Genomic DNA, 22,917 nt, shown 5'->3' on the forward strand with positions numbered 1-22,917 from the left:
GTTTAAGATGCAGCTGCCACAAGCCTGCCACACCGTGAGGAGACTGGGAGGAGAGACAAATAAAATAAACTTTGAGAGAGAAGGAGAAACCGGATTTTCCTGGGTCCCCCATGAGTACAGCATCACTTACATATTTTAATTCAAGTGCACTCAGTATACAAGTTTGTTGATTTGCCTTTGCTTTTCCAAGTGCTGCACATAGCTGTGGATTCAGCATGGTTTGTGAGACTTTGTGAGCCTGTCTGGTAGCTGCAAAGTGGTCGCTGTGCCACAATGCAGCAAGAGGACTTGAACAAAGCTGACTGGATGTCAGCTGGACATGGCCTATGGCATGTTCATGTTGGCTTGATTTCCCTTACCATCCCTTTGCTCTGAGAGACAGACCCATGCAGGGTATCCTGGTCTTCCTCTTTAATGCTGCCATCTCTAGAAAGATAGGAAGGGATTTAATTTCAAGAGTAAAAAAAAGTGGTCTCTGACTTAAATATATGATTCCAGGTTGAAGTTATCCAGCCCTTCGTATCTGGACCTCCCCAGACTGGCTTTTTCAGCTGAAGGGCAACACACTCCTCAGCTAATGCAGGCCAAGCCTTTTCCATCCCTCCTCACCTTTCTGAGCAGGGATCCTCAGACATGCCATATTGTGCCAAATCCTTTACAGTGGTTTTGTGATGTGGGTTAGTATCTACTGGAGATGCAGAGATGAGACATGAACTCATTTCGCAGAGGGCTTGACCTGAATTCCCTGAAGTGAGAGTCTAGTCCTTTTACTTGCTGAGCTCCCTCTTTCTGTACTTAATCAAATCCTAGATCCTCTGAAGTGAAAAAATGCACATTTTGTTTTCAATGACTTGCTGAAGCTGAATGCTTCTCACAACCAGCAAGGCCTATGAAGATAGTATTTATTAAGGATGAGTGATTTCTCACACTTATTCTGTTTCTATCCAAGACTGCCAACTTGGTCCACCTGGGCCTCAGAACTGAGATATCACATTTCCCACGTCTCATGCCTCCTCTCTACTTGCCCTGCATTATTTATTACAGCACTGAGTGCTCCTGGGGTCCGCTGCCAGGCAGGGCCAGTCTCCTTTGGGCTCACCTCTGCCAGAGCGAGTGCTTGTCTCTGCAGCCAGTGCTGCATTCAACGCTTTCCCTCTGGAGTAATGGGGACTTAAGGAAAGCTGCAGGCACTCAGTGAAGAAAGCCAGAGGGAAGCAGGAGTCAAAGCAGCAGCCAGGGCCTCCAGCTTCTGACTTCTCTGGAAGGAATCTGATAAACATCTTCCCCAGAGTTGTTTAGGCTATCAGTCCTTCCAGGGCAGGTGAGTTGCAATATCCCTCCTGGCAGCAATGCCTGTAAAGGCAGCATTGATCAAATCAGTGTAATACAGTAAGGGTCATTCTTGCTGGGTTTGAAGCAGTGCTTGTAAAAGTGTTTCAAGCAACATTTCATTCTTTTCATTCATTTCCCAGACTGGCATTGAATGGGAAACGAAGGAGAGCATTTTGTGACAAATGTTGCCATTTCTAAACAGCTGACTGGATGCTCTCATTACAAATCAAACCCATATGTGGTTAACTAACTCTGATTTGGAAATGTGTTGTGCTATCTGTTTTCCAGTGAAATGATAGTGGTAGTAACAAGGTCTGCACAGGCATGTTATTTTCCCTGCACCTATCATATTTCTGTAGCTTCAGAAGTGCAGCTGTTGGTTGTGATAGAAAGGAAAGGTTTACAACTAGAGAAAATGTACTCTGGAAAAGTTTCTAGAGATGTTAATTTTCAGTGTTTATTCCAGAATAGTTCTGAGAGAGAGACAGTGTAGCCCCAGTCTCTCTGACTGTGAGGAGAGTGAGATGCTCTGTAAAAGCTGCTGCCGGAATCAGACCTTTAAGTAGTGGCAATAAAGAAGATGGGGGCAAGAGGTCCATCCTTGCTTTGCAGAAAAGGAGCAGATAGTTCCCATATCTTTCAAGGCAAGTTTAAGATTTTAAAGTTTTGAATCATTTCTTCAATTAAAAAGTTATGCCTTTAAAAATGTTTCTAATCAAATGCACTGCAGCACTGGGAGATGTTTTTGTTGTTTTTGTTGGGTTTTTTTTGTGTGTGTGTCTGAAGTTTGTATCATCTATCAAAACGTGCTGCATGGGAACAGCTGGATCTGGTGTCTGAGCCTTCATAGCTGAACTGAACACTTAGACTGTCTTTTTCCATCAAATGTGTGATTTAACAGTGCAGCAGCGGATGAATCTAGGACAGTCACTGAATTGCAGATTTCTGTACCAGCCGTCTGCAAAGTAGGAAGAAAAAGAAATGACAGGCTGTTGGCAGAAAAATGCGATGTTACTACAATAAGCATACACCACAGTTCATTTGATGGACAGCAGTGCCTACTCCCTTAGAACAGGGCTGGGATTCATGTAGATTAATTCCTCATGATATATGCATAGAAGTTCAAATATTCTCTTCTCAAAAACATTGGTTGCCATTCTGTGGTCATTTAGTATTATTAGAAGTGACAAACTGTGAAACCAAAGTTGCAGGAAAGGCACTGTATGTTTGTGAAAATTTCAGCTTGCATGGGTCCTTCCTGCAGTCTTTCCTCCTGCAAAACTTCCCATAGTGTGTCTGTGTGCATGCTCATGTACATGGGCTCCTGATTGCTACAAACAACTCTGTCCCATTTCTTTGGGATCTGTCAGAATGGAGGTCTGTACAATGTTCAGCTCAGTGTTTGATTGAAAGCTTGAGAAGTTTAAAAGCTTTTAGAAGAGTCTCAAAGAAACAACATACACACATAACTGAAAACACATGATGGATGAGAAAAAGAGAAATAATGCAGCATGCAGTAACATTTGGAAGCTTTCTATCTTTCTGCCAGTGACAGAGAGTCTCAGCAAGAAAGGGACCCCTGTAATCCACAGGGCCTCCGTAAGAAACACAGCAACAGCTGAACAGTGTATGAGAGCTGAGGCTTCAGGGAAAACCTCTATAAAAAATAAAAGGAATAAAAAGAAAAAGAAACACTTTTTTTTTTTTTTTTTTTTAAGCTCTGTACAGATGCGATGACAATTTGATGAGTCCTCCTTTTTTTTGCTTTCATGCAAATTGATAGCCTGCTCTTGGGAAAGGGCTGCAGTGCTTATGAGCATCTTATTGTCTGCTTTAAGTTACAAACTGAGTGAAAAAGCTAAGAAAAGCAGCATCATGGAAAAAGGAAAAGGTGTTTGGCAACGTCAGGAATTATATGTTGCTGGTGGCACACACATTCAAAGGTTCTGAAGGCAAGTTCACATTGTTAAGCAAAGCTGTAGTGGAGCCGGTGTAGTACCGATGCCAAGCACTAAACAACTTAAGTTTTGCCTCCTAGAGCCATGAGATTGTTATAAAACTGCATGCTTTTTCATGCAGTGATATGTTCTTGTGATTTGAACAGTTGTGGATTGTGCTGTCATGGTTTTCCCTGCAACCACAGAGATACTTTCTGTATTTTTAACATGAAAGCTGTCCCTTGGGTTTCTACAAGAAGAAAATGGACAGTGTAACCTTTTAGAAAACTATCAAATGTGACAAGTGTTACAGTAAAGTCACTGAATTTCTATTATGATTTTTCAGTTTCTTATGGATGAGGACTAATTTTACCCGTGTGTTTGGCTTGCCCTCTAAGCTTTCTCATACATAAACCTTTCTTTCCTATCTTGTGCCACCTCCACCCTCACCCTGGTGAGAACAGCTAGATGAGATATGCCTACCATTGCCATTGTTGCCTCTACTGTCTTAATGCCTGTCAGTATGGAAATGGACTCACAGCAGCACAGATGTGGATGAACATCTTAGTTTAATCTGTTTTGGGGGTGAGCAGTCATAGTGCAAAGTCACACACAGTCACTGTGTGCATGGCAAGGGCTTCTGAGGACCCTTTCACTGTCAGTTTCACTCAGTACTTTGTACCCTAGAGCAGGCCAGGGAGTCTGGACTGAACTATTCCAGGTGGAATGAGGTAAGAGTTTTATTGCAGTGGAGATGCATCAAATTAGAGATTCCTGGGGGGAAAAAAATGATAGCAATCTAATTTTATTTATGCATCTTCTCTGCCAATAGATTGCTGTACATGTAATGAAATTGAGGAAAATTTAAGGAGAAAAACTTTTGTTTGTCAGGCTTGAAGAAGTGCTTTAAGCCTGGCTTTAAAATAAGGTACCCTCATCTATATATTTTGGTTCAAAACATTTTGGGTATATTGTCTTGAAACAAATTTAATTATATACACCTATGGAAAGTAAGTGAAGGAGGGTGTAAAACGTGAGTACTTTCATGTGGTGGCATTTCACACCCACAGGTATAACAGGTGTAAGTAACAATATAAACTGCAGAACAAGATAAAACCAGGCTGATTGTAATTAGGTCAAAGCCATGACCTTTGCCAAAACTTTGAGCTTGTTTACCCTTGAAAATACTAACTAGTAGAAGTATACAATAAATCCTTCAGTGGAAACTCAGCTTATTTTAGCCAAAGTACTTTCAAAACAGTCTTTTTGTAAGAGTTCAGTCTTCCAAGTAAAAAGAGAGAATGAGATTGATCTGGGGAGCTGAGTAATGACCCATCCTGATTCATAGAATCATAGAACTGCTCAGGTTGGAGAAGACTTTTAAGATCATCCAAGTCCAACCACAACCTAGTCATACTATCCTAACTCTAACAACCCTCTGCTAAATCATGTCTCTGAGCAGCACATCCAAATGATTTCTAAATACATCCAGGGTTGGTGACTCAACCACCTCTCTGGAGAGTCTATTCCAGTGCTTAACCACCCTTTCTGTAAAGAAATTTTTCCTGATATCCAACCTACTGCCCCCCGGCTCAACTTGAGGCCATTTCCCTTCATCCTGTCACCAGTGAGAAGAGACCAACCTGACTCATAGAATGGTTTGGGTTGGAAGGGACCTTTCAGATCATCTCATTCCAACCCCAATGCTATAGACAGGGACACCTCCCTGTAGGCCAGGTTGCTCAAAGTCCCATCTTGAAATCATTTGCTGTGAACCTGTGAATTAATCTGCTACTAGGTTTCTCCTTTGGTCACACCAGATGTTGGCAATGCAGAGTGTGACTGACAGTTTTCAAATACAGAAGATAGATAAGGTGTCGATAATGCTTCTACGGTGGTTCCTCTATGGGCATAGCTTCCCACATCAAAACGAATAAGCTATGATTGAAAAGGTTAGGAGTTTTGTTCTTTCATTTTCAAGCTTTATGCCACCATGGGTTTTTCAACTCCAAGCCAGCAAAGCTGCACCAGCAAAACCTTTCTGTGGAAACCAGAGCATTTTTCCTTAGCCCACGTAGACACAGCATCAGAGAAAGCCTGCAATCTTTTGATCAGCAGTGCAGCATCTGAAAGTTCACAAGGTGAGAAGTGCTTCTCACCAAGAATATACACTGCAAACTGTATTTAGAGGTAGCATTTTTAATTAAAAAACAGCATTTCTGATCCTGTCGGCTGTAGCTATGGGGCATAAGTGAGGATATCTTTTCTGACAGGAGATGTTTGGGATCTTGATGTAAGAGACTGCAAACCAGTCTCTAGCCTGCTTGAAAAATCAAATTAAGAACTTTTCTTCTTAGGCATGCATTTCTGCAATGACACTTGCAAGTTTGGCACAGAGCACTCATTATTACCAATAATAGAGCTGACATCAAAGACTTTCCTAAGTTAGGAAAATTTGTAAAGGTGCAAACACAGAGATTTCACGTGGATCCTGTCTGTGGCTTCACAAGATGCTATTTTTGGTAGCACAACCAGCTTTAAAATTCCAACTCCTTTTGGTTGCTGGAGGCTGTTCCTGTCTTTGTATTTCAGTTATCCCTCTATAGTGCAGCTACAGTCATGTGGGATCCAGGTGAAAAGCAACCCAAGCACTTTTATTGTTAGGTGGAATGGCTTTACTGATGTACTTTGCAGTGCCATTCTGTAAACAGTGACAAGGTATGCATGATGGTGAACTGCAGCATGATATGACGACACGTCATTTAGGAGTGGGGTTGGAGGTGGGTGCTGCCAGCAGTGTCATGCGAAACTGCGGGGTGTTGGGGAAAGCCTGTCATTGCAAACTCGGCTCTGATGTTCTTGACTCAGGGACTTGCAACTTGCATTCTCAGAAAACACCATAATGGAGCACCTTTCTTGGCCATCCCCAGGATTTTACCCAATCTTACCTAGAATTCTGCTTGCACAGAGATTTAGTCTCTTTGGGGACCTGCAGCTGTAGGAGGGGATAAGGGAAATTCTCCCATTTTGAAGAAAGGCATCTCTGTGGGGTTTTTTCCATCTCTCACTCTAGCACAAGCAGTGGAACAACCACAGATCCGCTGTTCTCATTTAATGTCACCATCTATTTGGAATTCATCTCACAACTGTCATTTGTAAATTAGAGACTGCTTTATTCCGTTCAGATACCTATGTACAATTCAGAAAAGCTACAATAGTCACAGAGAAACTGGAAGCTCTTTGCTCATTTGGAGTGTGTCACCATAAATCATCCTGGCTAAAAGGCCATATGCCACTTTGTGCTACATTCTCCCAATTAATAAGATGCGTTACATCTTAACACCTCAAGGCAAAAGGATGAGTTTTATGGATCATGCTTTATCCATTGCAAAGCACCAGGTAAATAGACAGTTCTGCATAAATTATTGTTTTAAATTAGTTCCCACTAATGAGCCACTGAAGAAACTAATTTGTAATTGGTATTCATGTTTTCAGCCAGTGACTCAAGAATAGTTGACAAAGGATGTTGACTGCAAGCCGTAACATTCACATATAGGCAGACATTTCTCCCCAGCGCATAAACACGAACATATTTACAAACCTAGGAGGAATGTTTCTTTTTTTAACTTTTTCACATTCATGATTCCAAGCTATCTTTAAAAAAGCAGGAAAAGTTATTTAATTACAAAAAGCAAATGGTGAAAAAAATCTCCATTTAAAAACAAGACTTGAAAAACTAATATTTTAAAAGATAGTTGAAATCAGCAAATAACACTACAGTCACAATATAATTACAACATTTGGAAATTAAATAATACAAATAATCTTTATGTTTTCATTTTTGATAGGTAATTGGGGCAGAATTCGTTTGTGTTGTGATATATAGAATATAGAAGACTGTCTTTTCAAAAGGTTATTTTAAAAGAGATAGAAGACGTCATCTTTGGCATCATTTAGGGATCTTCCTGTTAACTCAAGAAAGGCTGTCCAGGGTACAAGATTGTTCATGGAGATTATTTCTCTTTTATACAGTAACACATAAGGCAAAGCGAAAATAAATTTAGATTCTCCTGGCAGTATTAAATAAATGTCTTTCTTAGAGCAGTAGGCTTATTTTATCCAGGAAATGTTACCCAAAATAAATGACAGAGAACAATTAAACCGTTTGTCTCAAATTGTGATTTTAATGCACACCAATGGTCAGAAACACTTGTAAGTTCTTCATTTTCATCAGCATTCAGTTTTACATGGCTTAATGCTGCCTCTGATTGCCAAGTGCTAAAATATGAATCTTCACACTTCTGAGTCACTGATGTAACTAAACTGTGAGTTCAGCATCTGAGAGTTTCCTGGGAGTAATGCAAGCTGTGGTCACGAAAACATCTGAGTCACGATTTCCAGGGTAATTGAAGCCCACCTTTCTCAAAACTGAACAAACTCCCACGTTCTCCCTCTTCTTCACCATCAACCCTCAGCAGATCCCTTCAGTGGCAGCTGGGTGGTTGGCACCTCGATTTTGGGCTTTTTGTCAGCCTGGAAGTTTCTCACTACTCCTGCCTCTTCTGACAGCATCAGCACTGGCTTCCACAGAGGCGTGAAAATATGAGTTTTCGTCAGAAAAACATATTCCTCTTGACTTAACATCCTCAACCTGTAGCTGTATGTGTGAGTAGGAATGGGAGCAGGTAGAGCAGGAAACCTGAATCAGGCCTTGGGCCTGGTAGCTGAGAACACCTCGTGTCTCACACTTTCCCAGAGAGACATGCAGTATGAAGAACCACAGCTACATTCTCAGCTGAACCTTTCTGAAGCAACAGTCTGTGAATAAGGAAATATGGAAATGATAAATCAGTAGACCAAAAATATTGTCTCTGGTGTCAGTGTAATGAGCTAACCGCTGCAATAACCACAATAACTGGGAGAAAATATGAGGAGATGTTTTGTCTCATATAAAATGAACATGCAAAATGTCCTTCATCTTTCTTCCACTCTCTTCCAATTTAGCCAAAAAGGGAGAAAAGTCATCTGTAAAGTTGAAGGAAATGGTTTCCCTTTCTTTTGTTTAGATTTTCTCAAGTCTCTGCTTCTGGAGTCTTCTAGGATTGCCTCAAGTATTTAGATCGCTGACTGGTTGTCTTTGTGATTTTTCTTTGCCTTAGAGCTCTGTAAATTCACATAGAGGGAGCAGACAGGTGGAGGTGCAAAGAGGAGGATGTTGTCCTTGCAAGGGCCTGTCAAATCTCACGGTTGAGATGCAGCACACCCTTAGCTGTTTGCTTCTCCTGGCACACTTGCTATAGCAAACCCCTTGTTCTGGAACAAACAACAATCAGAGCCCCAGTGCTGACTGGCAACACTGCAGGCTGCAGCACAGAACTGGCACAGAGATCTCTTCCCCGGGAGACAAGAACACAGTAGAGAGCAGCACCCCATTCCCCTCTGCTTCCAGTCAGTTTCAGACAGGTCATCCAGGAAACATTCACCTGGCTGCCTTGGTTAGTTCTCACTGGGGAGTTTTCCTATGGGAAAGCCGATTTGAATCAGTCACTTTCTAACTGGCATTCTTGCATGTCAGCTTCTATTCCTGTGGCAAGGATGTGGCTGCAGCAAGGCAAATCGACATTCCTTAGCAGGGAGGAAAACTGGGGGAAGAAAAAGCTCTTGAAATGCCTTCTCACCTCAATCAAAGATATAGCTAATTGTCATCAGCAAGTGTAAAGCACTGTTCACTGTTTACATTGCATCTGTTTATTCTTCTTTCCATTTCTTTCCACTTTTCATATTAAATGCATATGCTTTACAGAACACCTAATCTCCCCTAATCTTTCCTGCAAGTCAATTACATTTGTACCAGACTGACGTAAGTAATTGTGCACTTCTGGTTATTAGTATTTTCACCAAAATATGAGAGTGTAGAGAGAAATCTAAAATTAGGCTGAGATGCCAGAGAAATAGATGCTTCATACTGAAAATAGATCACAGAGCTTTCCACATCTGACAAAGGGTTAAGTGCAGCCTTGATGACTTCAGTCAGACCTGGTTTCGTAATACTACACAGAAGATAAGGACCAAAGAGTTCAACAGAGCATCCTCAGGAGCAATTTGTAAAGAACACAGGTAGGCCCGTGAGTCAACAGTTCTTTTGCTTGCACAAAACAAGCAGAGGACTTTTACTGAAGGCTTCAGTCGTCTGAATAAATCAATATGAGCTCCTTTCTTCCTTTCTAAGAACAGCACTTAAGTACTTTTTGGTACTCAGCTGATTTCTTTAACTCAGTTAATTCATTAAAAACAAAGAAAAAAACAACAAAAGCAACTAAGAAAAGAACAGTTTTACTGGGAGGTACCAACATTCTGACAGTTAATTGCTGGCTGGTCAAAGGGCACCTGTAGATATTTTTGACTAATGCTAACCACAATTTATGTATAAGATTGGAGCATATGAAGTGAGGGCTAAACATATGCCAAAATCATCTTTCCTGTTCTGATCAATGGCAAATTGCGCAGTAAATACACTAATATGACAACTGAACTGACTGTGCAACTAAAAGAAGGTGTAGAGTTGGTTTTACATAGATTGAAAATGAATTTATTCGTTTACTCTGTAGACCTCAGGTGAGGCCCCAGATCCACTGAACAGTTAAAATTCATTGGGTGGAGAAGTTGGCCTTTGGCTACAGGGAAAGGTGGTGCAGGAGAATGCCCGGAGAAGCTTTACCTGAAGCAGGGCTGGGTGTTTGCCCGTCAGAATGGAATCTCCTGGTAAAACGTGGAATTTCTGTCCCTTTGAAACTTTGCTTGTGTGCACCACTGTGGAGCTGCACAAGAGGATAAGTTTCGTTTCAGTGCTGCTGGTGGACAAACAACTTATGCATAGCTCTTGGCTGACACTTGTACTGCAGTCCCCGACTGTACCCTGGCTTCCTGCTCAGCCTCCTGTTGCTTTTAGAGTTACTTGCATTTAAATGGTCCTAACTTGGCTTTGAAGTTAATATTTCTTTGAGGGGAATGAAGTGATGTACTTATGTCTCCAATTGTTTGTTTGGTGACAGTTGTTTGCAGGACTGGCTTAGTGAGGAAGTGGAATTCGTGGAGTTTTACATTCGCAATAATAACCCGTTGCGTTTCTACAGCCCTCTCCGTCTTCAAAGCGCTGTGCAAATAGGGGCTGATTAATCACACCTGAGCGCCTGATAGACCACCGTTTGGAAAAGAAAGCGTTTTGTTCCGTACAAAAGAAACGGTAATGTAGAGCTGTTAAAACACACTATCCATTTACTCCCCCCGTGCCTAAATAGACTGAAGCTTCAAATAACTTGGAAGCAAAACGGGAGGTGCGTACATTGATGATGTAAGGCGTATTTTTCCCTCTCCCAGTATATCCGGCGTCGGACTATTTTGTCTCGTTGACTTTACATTTTCTAGCAGTTGGAAACGAAGAGGGAGCGAGGTAAGAAACAACCCAGGAATTCAGCTCGCGATGACTCCTGGCCGTCAGGGTGATCGCTGCTGGCCCCGCTGCAGTTCAGCCGGGCGGGCTGGGGCAGAGCCGCGTGTACAAACTTTCCCCATCCACCTCAAAGGGGCAGAGTTCTAACACCTCATTAAGATGCTTTAAATGCTAAAGCTGCTCTTCTGCCATTGATTATCATATCAGAAACCTGCACCTAACGTATTTAATTAGTAAAACCACATGCCCCGGCATGTTCTCGTGGAGGAGTGAGCATCAAATTTATCTGAATTTTGAAATCACAGGGGTTGCTTAAAGCTGGCCTGCAACTGTCTTGGTCAATGCTCTGTCAATGCAGTGAGGTTATTCTTGCCATTCTTTTTCTCTTTTTTTTTTTCACTTCTATTCCATAAATCTCATTTTGTTTATCCCATGTTCATTCATTACCCACTTGATCCTTGTCATTAGGATCACAGCTGTACACCCAAGATAAGAGTTGACATTTTCATACAATTAGGTGCAAAGTACAATTTTGACGAGCAATTTTCTCCCTCTCTCTCCTTCAAAACTTTCTGTGCTGTAGCTAATATTAACTTTTTCCTCTGTGTCTTATTAGTGTGATTTCTGCTCAGTTTAAATGAGTCTTTATTGGCACGGCAAGCTATGCAAGTGTCATCGAAGTGTTAGGGAGAAAAGAATCATACTCTCTGAGCAAACAGTGTGAGTATAGGGAGCTGAGCCCCAGCTCTTGCTGTCCCAGGGACCAACGTGAGGCAGCTCCCGCTGAGTGCCGAACTGAGCCCAGCAGCTTTAGGATCTGAGGTGGAGAGGGGAAGAGAGATGTGTTGAGCAAGGAGAATGCCAGGCCTGTAACACCTGCACTGTGAACTCCTTGAATTGCAATCAAATACCATTGATGTCAGTGTGTTACAAATGCCTAGGTAGACAATTTAGGAGACTGAAATTCATTAGTTGCCTTTAAAAAAGCAGGTGGACAGATAAGATCTCTCCCTGCCCCACTTTTTTTTTTTTTTTTTTTTTGCCCATCCCATAACTACTCTCTTTCTGGTCAGCCAATCCACCTGCATTTCTACAAAATGGCACATCTAAGCTAACATCTGGATGCTGTCTGAGAGAAACTGTATGTGATAATGCTGGGCTTTTTACCACAATAACTTGACCTCTCTCTGCTTGCATCCTCAAATAGTTTAGTTTGCATTCAAACACATGTAGTGCATTACGTCTACCTGCAAATAGCACTTGAGTAAAATTCAAAACTTCCCCTCCAGCTCAAAGAGCGCCTGCACCGCAGAATGCTGAAGAAGAGATTTCTAATTTGTGGTGCTTATAGACTGCCTTAGGTGAATGCTGGCCACTGCTGGACAGGGGAACCTGGGCCCAACATGTTTAGGCATGAGCTGATAGGTGTGGTCTTACTTTTTGGTATTAACCTGAAGAGACAGAGTGAACAGCCTTGTCTTGCTTCTGCTGAGATTAGTTACATTCAGCTAATGCTAATGTGACAACACCAGTTCATGCACGTGCTGTGTGTTTGGAACAATAGGTACTGGCACAGCTTCTTGGAGTTGTGCTCTAGCATGAAGTTTCCCCCATCTACAGGCACTGCGGACACCTGTTGTTAGCTCTGGCTACTTTATCTAGCTTAAACAGAAAGTAATTCTATTCAGTCTAATTGCCAGCTTGTCTATTGACTCTGCTAACAAAGAAACCAAATAGGTGTCAGTTACTAAGAACAATTTTAGGGGGGAGAAGTGGAAGGAGGAGGAATGGAACAGATACATAAGGGTCAGTATGGGAACTGCTAATCCCTCTGACAGTGAACAAAAAACAAGCTTTGAATGCAAATGATCTTGCATGTAGCTGGTTTCTTGCAGTGGAAGGTTGCTTCTTGACTGGGTTATCCCATCTTCCCTTCACATGGGGAGAATGTCAGCCAAAGCAACAACAAAAGCTGCTAATATGCAAGCTGTTATAGTGGTCTTATAGTCTTATTTTCCTTTTTTCCAGCTTGCACCGACAGACTATATGCTTGAGCTTAATCAGGCAACCACATGTGCATCCACAAGCATGGCTGTAAAATCTTGTAGCGTATGGACTGTTGTGTGACATTGGCATGGCTTTTCTTTGAACAGTCACATGGTAGCTCCACTGCTGAAATGAGCTCAGCTGAAGTGAGCTCTTTTTTTGTTTTTTAAATTAAAAATATTCCTTCAAGTTTAGATGACCATCTTTTATCTCAGTTTTCTTTCCACTGTAAAATATATGTTTTACTCAAGAAGCAAAGCAGTTCAGAGAGAGTGACTGCAAACAAGAAAGTGGAAAAAAGTCCCAAACACACCTAGAACCTTGATTTGTTTAGCCAGCTGCTATCATATAGTTTACCTATGAGAACAGTTTTTAAGGAATAGTCCAAGAAGAATTTTCTCATTTTATATGAGTTCAGTGTTTCTCTTACCTCCCAGGAATTTGAAATAGAGTTAAGTTAGACAAGTTAACATTTTGGAATAAGAGTTGCTTATTTGTGTTCATACATTCATTTTTTCTAGTACTTATCCAAAGTGCAGGAAGACCTTCCTTAGAATAGCTCCTAGACATTAATAATAAAGGTACAAATTTCCAGTCCTTAATTATCTTTGGGAGCATCTGTGTGAGTAATGCTTTGTTTGAGTAGAAGGGGGTCTGGGGTGACTCACTGTTCACCAGTGTGACTAAGAGTTACAGTCAGGTCCCTACATGCTGTGGAAAGAATCTAATATTCTTTATGCTTCGGTTGTGTACACACTGCAGTGCAATAAGAAATGCCTATTTGATATGAGTCCCGAAATGAAAACAGCATGAGGCTAGGAAGAGAGTACATGCCAGTTCTCCGTGGGGTAGGTGGCATTTAAGGAATTGCCATGAAACATGTGAATCGTATGGGGAATTGCCATGAAACATGTGGGTTTCTCAAATTTATCTGGGAAGAAAAGCTGTTCCAGGAACAATCAGAATATCACTTTCATTTGTAAACGGATTACAAAGCAGAGCAAAGGAATTTAAGTTGTATCTTCTCTAGTATAGAAGTTAATGAAGAAGTTGATAATCATGTAGGTATAATTTGTTGAGAGAGGGAATACAATCAGCCAAGAAGGCATCTTTACATATCAGTTACCCTTTTTTTAAAAAATATGATTTCTTGTAAAAGAGAAGGTAGGACTAAATTTGAAAAGAATCAAAAGAGAAACTAGACTGAGCAAGAAGGTGGGGAGGAAGGAGGGGGTTGTGGTTATAACACTCAATGAGGACCAACTCAGAAGGTCTGGGTTCACTTTCTTAGTCTCCCAGAGGTTTCTTGCATGAATTTGGGCAAGTCACTTAGCACCTTTGTACTTCAATTCTCTGTTTGTGCAAAAGGGTGGAATATTTCATTTGCACTGAAATTTTTTCCGATCTGGGCTTTCCTTTTCATCACCTGTGCATATGCGTTACATGTAGCACAATTATGTTATGCATAAGACATCCTAATGTTGTATATAGAGATTTGATAAACACATATGTGCTTTTGTACAATTCTATCTACAGATCTGCTTTCAAGCATCTGATAGCGTCATTTCTCTCAAGCCCTTAATGCAGAGTCTGTTGTATCAGATAAAGGAGAACTTCCATGGACAGGGATTCATCCTGAAAAAGATGAGTAAACACAAGAGGCAGAGTAATTACAAACTGATCAGCAAATATACTCATTTTTTTCATATGGGATTGTGCTTCCATGCTTTTGCACTTCCTGGAGCAGTTTTTCCTAGGTATCAGTATGAACTTTATCACAGTGGTATCTGTGGCTTAGCCTTTTACAACACCTGTCAAGGTGCAGAAAAGGAAAGAACATCCTCCTTTAATGAACCTCTGGAACTAACAGGTCACATTCAAACTCAAATCACTTGGGAAGTTGATATAAAAAAATCAGGAATTGAGCCTAATTCTCTTCATCCTGGATATTATTCCATTTTCTGAAAATAGAGCTCTGTTTATAAAAGACAAAAAGCTAAACAGCTTAGTACCAGTAGGGACCCTGAGAGTGACGGAAGGAATCATCTCCACGAACATCTAAATCCTCATCACTGGAGGCACAAGTATCTCTACTGAATATACAAGGAACTCAATCAAATACTTGAAGTTATGTAAATACTTCACTATATCGTTTATTTTTTCACTGTGCAATTTCTTTTTCTTCAGAGTCATTATTTGCCACAGAGCAGTGGTGTTAAATGCGATGGTCTTGCCTTTGATATGGACGGTATTATTTCCTTTTTAACAGTTTAAATCACTGTTACACTTTGATAGTTGGTCAAAACCCAGCCAGGAGAAATTGAACTCAAGATTTGGAGGATGGAAAGGAAAAGATTATGGAATATTTCAATTATTTTTTTCCTACGAATTCTGAAATTACCTATGACAAGTTGGGGGTTGTAAACATGTTGCTGATTGTGTGAAACTGCTTTAAAATTCATTAATCACTAACAAAAAGAGGGTGGCAGGAAAAACATAGCAATGAAAGAGAGAGGATTTGACCTGACATTGCCAATATGAGGGGAAAAGGAAAGGGAATCAATCTGTATGCTACACACTGTCTCACACCTCTGCTATGTTCTGTAGAGCTCTCTTGGTTTCAGGGTAGTCTAGTGTAGTTAATTCCTTTTTTTTTTTTTTTCTTTTCTTTCCCTTATGATGTTTTTAGCTAAAATAGAATCCATCTGCTATCAAAAGTATTTAATTTCATTTTCATTTTGTGACATTTTGAACCAGGCATTCAGAAGTGGCCCTGAATCACCAAGGGCACACGTGGATTGCTTTGAGCAGTATGTAGCCACTCCATTAAAAGACAACACTATGATATCACAATATTATATCTTTGTGTAGCTTCTGCCATCACCCTCGTTCTCCACCAGACTCATCTTATTGCTGTTTGAGTCCACTGTACAAAATAAGAGAAGTCTGGAAGTAATGAAATTTCCATGAAAAAGTGTTCTCTCAGATGGAGAAGAATCATTGAGGAAGACCTAAAATATTTCAAGATTGCTCTTCATGCAGCACAAGCTGAAAATAAATAACTTTTAACTTCATCTTTGGGCAATAAATCTTTAAGTCCACTCTAAACAGAAGTAGTTTACTTGCTAATATTAACTGAAAATCCTTTTCCAGGTTCTAGATAATGTTTATAAACAGGATGTTTTTCATTTTTTATACAAACAACCTCCCTGTTGCTCCAAACTTCACAGTGGACCCAGATGCAGGCAGCTGTGACCTCAATCTGAGAGTTGGACTCAGTGTTGCTCTTTCAGGAGCAGACACACTGAAAAACCCAGGCAAGCAATTCACTGCTCCTTGGCATTGCAATGGTCCTTCTTGATGCTCAGGGGCTCATATGATGAGCCAGGCTCCCATCCCTGCAGGAGCCTGGTCTGCACTGGGAGTCTGCTAACAAGCTGCCATAAAACATGCCTGGTGTTGACAAGTTGGGAAAGTAGTGGGAAGGTGTTGGAGTACTTTTGGAGTACTGTTAGCATTCCAGTGAGTTAGTGGGCAGCTCTACTGCAAAGTGAGCATGTTGCTGACTGTACTGGAGCAAATACAAGAGCCTTAATTTCTTAAGTGTAATTGTTATCTGGAAACACCAACAGCATAGCTAAGGTCTGGTCAAAGCTTTCATGTATTGAGGCTGAATTAGGGGTAATAATAAAGAATTAAACTCTATTAGTCTTACAGCAACAGATATATGAATAGTACCCAGCAAAAATTCTGAACTGTGTCCATGATGATATAAGGCATCTTCTGCACCTCAGAATAGTACAAAGGAGAGGGGAAAAAAAGGGCAAACCTAAATGACTATTCTAAAGATGATGCCCTTGTTTCATGAGAAGCACGAAAGGGAAACTGAAATTACTCTACAAATAGTGCCAAATGATTCATCTAGTGAAAATAAAGTGTCATGTCAGTATGGTGCTTAAATTAACAGACAGAATACCCACAGGAAAACCTTTGGAGTCCCCAAGGATTCTGAATGGTGTGAACCTACTCCTTGTGGTCTTCTGTTGGTAGAGTTGGTTTACCATGGGTTGTGTTATGTCTAAACATGCTTTTGACATGTTTTCTCTGGCAAGTGCTAACTGATTTTATTTATTTACTTATTTATTTTAAAGAATTGTGTTAAAGAAATCCTGTTAATGAATCTGTCCTTATTAGACTTTGATTCTAAAGGACAGTGAATAAAGTCAGAGGGCTTCTAGAGCAGGATCCATGTGCTCACTCTGCAAAGTTAAATCTATTCCAAAAACAAAACTGGTGAAAGTACTTTTGACTTGGCAGGTTTTACACCAGATCGGGGGTTGTCTGTCGTGTTGTGGCTGCTGTGGAATCAGTCATGGGGTACTTGAATCAACATGCCATATACTCCAGTGTTCTGTGGGAACTAGCTTTCAGATTGTGATGCAATAAGGAAGCACACATATACAGCTGTAGCCTTAGGCCTCCACTCTAGCATGGGCTTACTATTTCATGCATTCGTGTCCATTATATCCTAACATGCTTTTTTTGTGTGTGTGTTCATATGTCGAAGTGTTGTATTCAGGGGAAGTTATTCTGTTTAGAATCAAGACGAGATATAACTGATGAAATTGAAAATATGTGGAAGGCTGTGCAGACCCTGCCTTAATGAAAAGCTAGTTTTCATTGGTGGAAGTTGGTAAGAGGCAACTTTACCTCCAAATACAACTGAGCATACCCTGCACTATAGTATTGTACCTCTTGCTGCCTACCTGGGGAGAGTGCAAAGGAGGCTGGAGAAAGTACTTCACAGTGAAACACTTTTAAATCAATATTTTATCAAAAGAAAAATCAAAAGCTGCTTTGATATAGTGTTAGAAAGCATAGAAGTCTTTCACCTAACAATCAAACACAAAAATTCAGTGAATGAAAAGGAAAGCCAAGTATACTTGCATTGCGAATGAGGTGGAGTTTTTCAGTTTTAATTGTCTTCAGATCAAGGCTGAATGCCTTTTTAGTCAAATGCATGTTCCAGGGGTTAATTTAGGGATAACAGTGTGAGAGCAGCTTTACAAAGAAAGTCAGAATTTGTGTTATTATAGCCTTAAAATCTACAATCTCTAGGAAATACTAGACGGCTGTATGAAAAGCCTTATTCTAACTCTTGCACAACGCACAACTATGTGTAGAGAGATCTAGGAGAGATTGGCTATATTTGTGTGAAAAGATTCGTAAATGCTTTTCATTCAGAGCTGGATTTGTCCATGCCCTCTGCAGTTCTGCCTAACCTGAGTCTAAGTTCTTGCCTACTGCTAAACTGGAAGATACTAAACTGCTGGACCTATTCTAGCTGAAGAAAAACAAAACTCCAGATTTACCATGGTCATGTTTGTATAGCTGTGACTATTCAAAGACCCTATGAATATTAGGACAGAAAGGGACATCTCCATCAATTTGATTGACAAGTCCATTGCAATTTGTTATGAGAGTGTAAAGATTTGTTCTTTGCTGCTTTTCTGGCACAGACATTTGGGAATTGCTCTTGCTGCAGTTAGAACATTCCATTGTAATCTGAAGTACTACCCCATACACAACTGTATGCAATACCACATCCCTATAGGCACCATGTTGCCCAGGCTACTAAACACATATCAAGGCCTGGTCTTCGCCATCATTTTAGGGAGATTGGAAAATGTAATCTATTTCTGAGAAAGAAACTTTATATATCTAAATACTTTCATCTGTACTGCGGTATTACCCATAGTGTAAGGATGAACCCAAATAGGGTGTAAACATGAGTAAGGGTGTCCCATGTTCAAGCTGGACAGTGAGAACTGGGCAAATTTTGTTTCCAGGCAGTAGCTCAACACAGAAATGAGACTGCTCTCCTTATCAAGGCTGTGACGTTGCCCACTGCTGCACCTCAAGCAGCTGACAGTACAGCCCTTGGTGCAAGATGGGGGCTTGCATTTGTAACTTCTTAATCACCTTATGCCTTCTGTCCTGTACAACACAAAATGAGAAAGCAAACTCCTGGCAAAGGCCATGGAGATGGAAAATTACAATAATCAAGCCTGGAGAAGAAAGAAGTGTGAATAAGACTTTCAGCAGAAGTGTGACTGAGACAGTGTTGAATATAGGGCAATATAGTGAAAGTGTTAATAAGCAGATTTACAAAGACAGGAAATGTGAGAAACAAAGGTAAGCTCAGGATGAGAAAGAGTAGATGGATTTCTTTCTGCAGACACAAAATGGCATGAAAGACTTAAATTCACCAGCACAAAAATTAATGACTTTTCCACAGTGGCCACCACTAGGACGAAATTGGAAAGATAAGTTAGAATAATAATAAGATTGATCCTCGTAACAAGGCAAGCAGAACCTGCTTAACTTAAATCAATTTACAGCTAATGGATACATACCTGCCTGTAATTCTCATTGCTTAAATAATTTTAACAATTTCGGAGTGGAAAGTTTCAGCAACCCAGTAGATCTCCATGAAACGTGTAGTGACAGCAAATTGGCATACTGTGGTAAGAGATATTTTCTAAATAGTTTCCAACCAGCCCTTTTTTTCTGGATTTAAAATATTGTTTCATTTTATGACCCATTTGCATTGCTTCATCTAGTGGTGATGTTACCCAGTATTTTCAGACCAGCCAAAACTGATGTGAAGATACTTTATTAGGCCAGAATGATGCTAGCCTGTTAGTGGATCAGATAGGTGAATATGAGGACATCAGCATACCCTGATTTAGAGTGGTCTGCTGTGGGGAAAAGAAAAATAGCCAGGACCATACCAGTTAACTTCTCTGCCCAGTGTTTATCCTCATTCTCAGAGAAATTTCCTCTCTAGGGCTCTTTTAACTATGATCATGATGTGACTATGAAATAGCACTAGTTGGCTAGGAAGTGTTCCTGGAATATCCCAGGTTTCCTTTAACAGAGGGATTGAATGGACACATGAAAACTTAGAAGTAGGAAATTGCAAAACTGAGCTAAACGTGGTCTTGGAGATTGCCTTTCCACTCTGTGTTTCATCTGTCAAGTTGGGAGCTTTACAGTAACATTTTCCTATTTTTAATATATTTTTCTCTCCCCTGTTGCTGTGTGAAGCCATACAAACAGTGGGCAAAGCTGACAGAGAAGCTGGGGTGGCAGAATTGAAGTTGGTGGTACTGCTGCCAGGTGCACGGCACACGTAAGTGGAAACCTTGCTTCTAACCGTCCCCCTGGTCAGGCTAATAATATTCAGTGCTATCTTTTATTGCTGTAAATAAAGACTTGCCTGATAGAAAGTGAGCTTCAGGTTTCATAGTACTTCTTTCAAGCAGTTTAGGTGGAGATCACAGAGGAAGTCTGTGGCCCTGACAAGTCCTCTGACCTTGTCGGCAAGAGGTATCAACCTAGATGAAACATAAGATGGGCTCTGCAGAGCTTTCCAATATCTTCACAACAGGCAAGACTTCCAAATTCAATAAAGGAAGCTTTGGCACAGAAAAGGCGAGTGAGGGACATTGCCCAATCACAGCCCTGGCTGTCCCTTGCACCCCTTAGCTGGCTGGGCAAGAGGGGACCTAGGATCCAGAGCTGCAGTGCATGAGAAAAAGAATGAGTGATGGGGATCAAACAGTAATTGTCAGATGAACCTCCAAGGGTGAAAAAATAGATTATATTTCTCTTTGAGTGTAGTTTTATGAAGATCATTGAGTCCAGCTCCTATTGTGATTCTAGGACAGAAATTTATAGGAACTTCCCCTTTTAAAAGAGAAAAAGTGAAACCAGTTCCTTATCAGATTCAGAGTTCAGTGAGCTGGGCAGTGCCATTTTCCACAGATTCCCTTCACAATGTTGTGATTTTCAGACCCAGCTCAACAGCTGCCCAACCTATTGCTATTTTCTAGCATCCTTGCTACAGAATCCTTCTCTGGGAATATAAAGGACCTGTACTGCTACCTGAAGTCTTCTATCCTTTCCAACATCCAAGCTGCATCAGTCCTAGGAGTTTCTTGAACCAAACCTTTCAGCATGTGGATATGTGAGGTTTCCCAGAAAACAAATGGGCTTATAAACAGATGTTTTCTGACTCCCTAGGCTGGATTACTCTTTCCATAGTTTTCTAGCAGCTATTCTTTCACCTTGGAATGGATTAGCTGGGCCTGCTACTTCAGAAGAAAATATGAGAGGGAGGTCAAGCTCTAAACTTCATGAAAGTCTCGCTTCTGAAGCTTCCTTCCCTCTGACTGTGAAAACAGCTTCAGTTTGGTTACCAAAACTGTGGAACTGCTCATGATTTTATACAAATTCTTGAATGCAAAACTACAGTATATTTTCTTGGTGTAGCTTATACCCAGATGACTGGCATAACACCTACAAGTTCCTTCTATCTAAATTGGTTTTCATGGGTTTCCCATGAGCTTATCTCTTGTTTCTATGCTATAGTTGTGGGATACACACACTAAGCCAACAGGCAAACATAAATGCAGTTTCCTGTTGAGTTTAGCTCAGCTATGATACATATGACCACAAAAATGTCAACATTCTACATCAAAATAGTAACATTGAATTTCCTAGTGAACCCACAGTAGCCAGGAAACTCACGGCTTGATCAAGAAAAAAAGGCACTACAAATACTAGTATTTGAACATAAGGACAGAATTTTAACCAACTTTTGTTAACAATAATTAAAGAGCAAGGATAGGAGGAAGGATTCCCTGTAGCTACACTAAAATGCCTTGCAACATCATTTGATGCCTTTATTTAGGAAAACTCTGGCTGAAGTCGGGCACTGTTTTGTTGATGGGTGGGCTGTAGGGCCAGAGTCAGGGAGAGCTGCAGTATGATCCCGGGGCAGTACTGGAGCAGCCCAAGGGCAGGCACTGCCCTGCTTGCTAGTCTCTTGAGGAGGCACAGTCAACACTTAGCTTCCACTTCAGTCTTCTATTGTGCATTTTGTTGTTACAAGAGCTTAAAGAATATTTTTATACTTTTCCAATTCTTTCTCTGGGACTGTCACCAGCATTTGGTGCATACACATTTCCATTGTTTTCTCTGCATAACCAGTTAGTCAGATTTGCCCATTTGTTTGTGGGTTCTTCAGCTGACAACAAAAGGGTTTCTTTTTCTTCTTTTTTTAACATAGGAAAATGTGATGCAAAACCACAAATAGTATTAGGGGGGGGTATTCAGGGACAGGTGTAGTAACCAGGGCTGCCATTCTATTTGTTTCTGAAGTAGCCTAGATTTCAGCTGTTTATATTCTTTTAAGTGTTACTTTAGAGTGTGGACAACCAGGAAGGTAGTAAGTGCTTTCCACACTCTAATAATAAACAGGGAGTGAACAGAATTCCCTGAGGTGAACAGAAAAAAGCATAAGGAAGGGAGCAAAGAGGAAAAGACAGTCACTGCCTCCTCTTTCTAGTAGCAGTGAAGATTTCCACAGGGACAGCCCTTCCAGCACAGTGCCTCACACAGATTTCTCTGGGAGTGCTGACCTGGCTGGAAGCTGATCCTGTTAAGGAATCAGTACTTGTGTGTTCTGCAGTGCCTAGGGACAGTGCCTAGAAACAGCTACCAGTGCTGGTCAGAGGTAGAGCTAAAGGAATATGTCAAATAATCTTGGAATAAAATTGGCTCTGCAGCCTACACCTGCTGGCCAGCCATCTTTTGAGATGCAGCAGCAGCCCACTACCACATTGAGCCCCTTCACACAGATGCTCAGGGGAAAGCACCAAAACTAGGATCACAGTGCCCAAGTGCCAGCAGTCTTCAGTTGGTGATGCTGAAGTTGCAGGAAAGCGGTGAATATCCTTGCCCAGAGATTTTCTGAAAAAGTAAGAACAGGGCCTTGGGACAGCGGCAAAGGCATGCACACAGCAGTCTGAAAAGTGTGTTTTATTGTAAGGAGGTAACAGAGGGTGATTTGGAGCACGTCCTGAATTGACTGGGGTATTCAGTCTCTGATATCTGTGTGATCTGTCAGCTGTGCACAGCTCTCCCTCCATATTGATTATGTGCAGTGGAGGCCAAGTAGGAAGATATCTCTCTTTAATATAGGTATATGCATGTGTTCGGGTGTATTCTCATCTCTGCACGTGTATTAGGCGTAAATGAAGTCACACAACCTCTAGTAACACACATCCCGTTATACAGCTAAAT

The sequence above is a fragment of the Phasianus colchicus genome, chromosome 6, assembly GCF_987193195.1.
Source record: "Phasianus colchicus chromosome 6, bPhaCol1.hap1.1, whole genome shotgun sequence".
Lineage (NCBI taxonomy): Eukaryota > Metazoa > Chordata > Aves > Galliformes > Phasianidae > Phasianus > Phasianus colchicus.